This window comes from Diabrotica virgifera, chromosome 7 (genome assembly GCF_917563875.1).
Source record: "Diabrotica virgifera virgifera chromosome 7, PGI_DIABVI_V3a".
Classification (NCBI taxonomy): domain Eukaryota; kingdom Metazoa; phylum Arthropoda; class Insecta; order Coleoptera; family Chrysomelidae; genus Diabrotica; species Diabrotica virgifera.
Genome location: NC_065449.1, coordinates 164,776,697 through 164,782,047, shown reverse-complemented (window position 1 = coordinate 164,782,047; position 5,351 = coordinate 164,776,697). Strand labels below are relative to the sequence as shown.

Here is a 5,351-nt window from a genome sequence, read left to right as displayed (position 1 = left end):
AGTTAGAACCTTATTATTACACGGAATGCTGAGACTTCTTGTGCTTAAATTACATTTTAAATTTCAAAGCAATTGGTCAAATAGTTTAAAATTTATTTAATTTGTTTATCCCAAATACATTTTTTTGCAACACTATAAGTCAGAAAATTATGAGGTAACAGTAGTACTTACGGACAGTTTATGAAAGAACATTTATGCTATTAACATAATTAAAAAAAATTACAAAAAGTAATTTAAAACAGTGTAAAATTATTTTGCAAAAACATGTCGATTTTTTGCTTACTTAAAAATCAATTAGAATAACTTTTTAACCGTTACCCGTAGAAAAATTATTTCTTCATATTTAGAAAGACTGAATTTTTATACACATTTATAAAGAAAAACAATAATTGTCCTAGGACAATTAGGGACGAAGTTAGCCCCCTCCCCTTTTTTTAATTCGCATGTACTTGCTAAATAATTTTGCAATATTTAGAATTATTTTTTGTCATTTTTTAAATTAAATTAATAGTATAAATCTTCTTTTTTCATAAACTATCCAAAGTTTTACTGTAACTTCATCATCTTCTGACTTATAGTATCGCAAAAAAAAATTAATTGGGGATAAACAAATTAAATAACTTTTAAACTATTTGACCAATTGCTTTGAAATTTAGGGTATGATTTAAGCAAAAAAAAATTCAGCATTACCTGTAATAATAAGGTTCTAAGTTTTTTTTTTTTTTATTTTTTTTTTTTTTTTATTTTGGCTTAGACTTACCGTCATACTGCCAGACACATAAGGAATACAAGTTATCAAGTTATACAAAACAGGTTTAAAACAAAGATAACAACTAAAAGGTATTAAGTAACACTAAGCTTAACAGCTAAAACTACTAACTACCAAAGGTATTAATTAAAAATATTTAAGGGAATTATAATGATAATTTGCTGTCTTTTAAAAAGTTAATTAAAGAGTTGTATACATCTACAGAACCAAGTGATAATAAATATAGTATATTCCAAGGAGTTGCTACTTTACATTTTAATAAATCATTTATTAATTTAGATGAGTAAATTGTATTTTTAGAACAACCAAAAAATATATGATCTAAATCACTTTCCTCTTCACAATGCTCACATTTATCATTATCCAAAACCTGTATTTTAAATAAATGCTTTGGATAACATGCGTGCCCGAATCGTACTCTAATAATAGAAGTTATGTACTTTCTAGAAGCTCTACAAGACTTGTACCAAGGAAATTTGGGAATATCGGGCTGAATTAACGAGTATCTATTTTGATTCACAAAAGAGTATTCCTTCCACTGGTAGCTCCATTCCCGATGCAGTGTTGACTTGAAAGAGATTATACTATCAGTCAGTGTTATTTTATGTAGAATACTGGTATCGGATGAAACGCTTTCTTTGGCTAATAAGTCGACATACTCATTATGTTCAAATCCTGCGTGTGCTTTAATCCAGATAAAATGTACATTGATTCCTTTGGTTAAAAGATTTTGTTTAATATGTTTAATTTTATAAATGTATGGGCAGTCTTGGATGTTTGGGGGTCCATATTTACCAAGAGATTTCAATACTGCTAAGGAGTCAGACAAAATTATAATATGGGCGAAATCAAATCCCAGGCAACCAAATAACGTTTATAAAACGTTGAAAAAACGTCATAATTATCACCAAACGACGTCAGTTTATCACGTTTTTTAGACGTCGAACATCACGTGAATATGTCCCACCATAAATCACGTCATTTTTATCACGTTTTAAATACGTGATATGAAAAACGTATTTTTTACGTCGATTTTGCGTCGTTTTTTTGATTTAATTTTCATTTTATGGTTTTAGAAATACACAATAATTGAATGGGTCCACCACATGGTTTGTTTTTGAGAAGTCAAAGAAAAAGTTTTATATTTTGATAATGGTGAGTTTATACATTTTAAAGGTGAGTAATACAGTTTGTATTTTGTATTTAAAAACTGTATTACTAACCCTTAAAATGTATAAACTCACCATCATCACAATATTAAAACTTTTTCTTTGACTTCTCAAAAACAAACCATGTGGCGCTTACAACGTTATTCGGCAGACCCATTCAATTATTCGTATGGGCATTGTTAGAATTGCAATTTTTCCATTTAAGTAAAACCAAATGGAAGGCTTGTTAAAATGCATAGAATTACAATATCCTCAATGCAACATATATAACATACATAGAATTTTCACTTTTTATATTATAAGTATTTACTGTGTCAAAAGTGAAACAACATATAAACTAATAGATCATTTATTAACAAATTAAACATTTAAGTCACAATGTAATAACAAACTTAAGTTTAAACCATTTAAGTTATATACTTACTTACTTTCTTACTTACTTAAGCCGTCCTCTTGTACCTTACGGTGTCGAGGTATGTCTTTAAGTTATATAATATATAGTATTTTTACTACAAAAACGTTATTACGTAGGTCAAAATTTTTGACGTAAGAGAACTGTCAAAACATTAGAATGTGACTTTTCATTATTGCCATATTTATAATAAACATGGCAGTAATGGAAAGTCACATTCTAATGTTTTGACAGTTCTCTTACGTCAAAAATTTTGACCTACGTAATAACGTTTTTGTAGTAAAAATACTATATATAATTATTATAATTATACCACACACTTTAAAGGTACGATTCCGACAACGACTGCAGATGGCAGTTACAGTTGTCACCGTGACAGACGTCATTATTTTGCACTAATAATTTGCATAATTATCTGCCGGACAGCAGTTGCAGTCAGATGTCGGAATCAGTCTCATACAGATAAATAGTGCAAAGTAGTAACGTCCATAACGCCGAGAACTGCAACTGATGTTTGCAGTTGCTGTCTGCAGTCGTTATCGGAATCGTACCTTTTGTCAAAAATGAATACATACAAATAAGACCCAATAGGTATATTGAATTTCAATGAAAACTATCTGCTTTATATTTATAAATTTTAAAGAAGACAATTGAATGATAAAAAATAGGACAAAACTATAATAGTCTGTGTTCTCACATATATTTCCATACTCTTATAATCCTCAAAACGATTTCAAATAATTATTACAAATTTTTGCATACAAAAAGATCCACAGACACCTGAAAAATATATTTTTTGATTAAGGGACTGTAATGACCAAATTATAATGATAAAAACAATTTACATGTATATCTGATAATACACACTTAAAAGACTAATAGGGCTTTTTATCGACTGTCATTTGTTTCGAGCATCTGTCATGTGTCACATAATATTAATATATCTACGCCATATGTCTTTGGTGTGTATGTAAATGTAAATGTGTCAGGTGCCATACGATAAATAAATAAATAAATTGGTATATACCAATAACGTATGACGTAGATATATTAATATTATGTGACACATGACAGAAGCTCGAAACAAATGACTGTGAATGAAAAGCCCTATACATAAATACTCATGATGAAGAAGTACATTATAATTAAAAATGACTAACCATTTTCATATCGCTGCAACATGAAGCCAAAGCCATCTTATCATTTCAGTTCGTTTAGAGAGCGCAACAAGCACTCTGAACGAACAGTTTGAAAACTAATTAGTTTTTCACCAGAGAATGTACATAGCTGTAACATCTGTACATGCATTGGGTTCTTCTTCTTCTGTCTTGCTGTGGGCATACTCAGCTGCAAATAAGATTGCTGCAATATGGCTGCAAACTTCACTATTACCGGCCATCCACATACAATGTGCATTTGCTATGCCATTGGAACTGGCTATCACCCAAGCATCTAGTGGTTTAGCTTTAGATTTTTGGGAATTCTTCACCTAAAAAAAATATTTTATCTTTGTGGGAATGCTTCAACTACAAAAATTTATTTTTATTAGAGTATTTGCGTTCTTTACAATGATTGAGTCATGACTGTTTATTATTCTCTTTTCTATCATAGCAATTACATGTCGTCGACCTAATCTGTAAACAGCGTAACTCCATTTATCCAAATTTTACAGAGGTACAAAAAATTATTTCTCTAAATATGACTAATGCGAATGCTACGTATCTCCCATTTTAAAAGATAGAATGCTAAAATGGAATATTTTATAGATAGGTACTAACGTTTGTACCTATATTGTTTAATGAGTGTATTAATATTATTTACCACCAACTCTTTCTTGAAAATATCACTTTCTAAACAGTGAGGTCAATCGTGTGGTATGACAAACTGGGGAGTTACATATTTTTTGTACTAAATTTGCTGCAAGGGAGATACGGTGTATACGAAGATGTCACTATTTACTCTTCTGGTAAAAATATGCATGTGCATACTTTTTTTAAACGAGTAGGGATTTTTTCAAATAAATGGCAGTAATAACTCATTTTCAGAGAAATATGGAGTTACACAGTTTACAAATTAGGACGACAATATGTCTGGTTTCATACAGATATATAAACGTAAATAAATCTAATATTTAAAACCCATTTATCCGAAAGACACTAATACTGTTATCCATATATTTCTTAATGGTGAATAAATAAAATAAAGACTTACCTTTTCAACAATAATATAGAAATCATCAAAACATCAAATGTTTCAAAACAAATCCAGTTGTGAATTGGTTGTGAAGACTTTTATGTGCCTGAAGGCTTTTGTATGCTTTCATCTGATGTGTGAGACTGTACCAGTCTATCTAGAATAGCATTATAACAGTAGGTAATTGATGGAATGCACTGTAAAATCCAATTCTGATGACTGAATTGTATATGGATCTAAATCTCTAATTATTTTCAGCTTCAATGAATATCTAAAACAATAAAAGAAATAATGTTATTGCTTGCAAAATTCATCATTATTGATAAATATCAGGGAAAAATGAATAGTAAATTAAAATTGTTTCGCCTACCTTTCTAAAACATCTGCGGTTTGCATTGTGGTAAATTTATAAAACTTACAAATGACAAACAAAAGTTTTAAAAAATACACACAAAACAGCCAACAAAATCCAAATGAATCCAAAACAAAATACTAGGACAAACAAACAATGAAATGAAATGAAACGACAACGACGATACAAATATACAAACATAACCTTAGTTTTGTAACTTTTAAGTTCCAAGCTCCTCCCAATTTCGTGACGTCAGACTTAGGCTGGCTGAAATGAAAACGTATTTTAAACGTTACTTTAACGTCATTAATCTTACGTATTTAAAATCACCTACAAAAGACGTCGATATGACGTAATGTTCAACCACGTGTATATATTCCACCAAATACTGACGTTTCCTCGACGTTGTTGACGTCACTTGGTTGTCTGGGATTCAGCTACATATAGTAAAGCTTC

The 5,351-nt window shown here is 29.8% G+C and overlaps 1 long non-coding RNA gene across 1 annotated transcript; it reads right to left on the bottom strand.

Moving 5' to 3' along the window:
* Positions 1 to 3,026: 3,026 nt before the first annotated feature.
* Positions 3,027 to 5,136, bottom strand: LOC126888858 (uncharacterized). Its single transcript, XR_007699682.1, has 3 exons — positions 4,914 to 5,136; positions 4,562 to 4,814; positions 3,027 to 3,839 (listed from the first exon to the last, which is right to left on the bottom strand). It is a non-coding gene; the product is annotated as an uncharacterized LOC126888858 (long non-coding RNA).
* Positions 5,137 to 5,351: the final 215 nt, after the last annotated feature.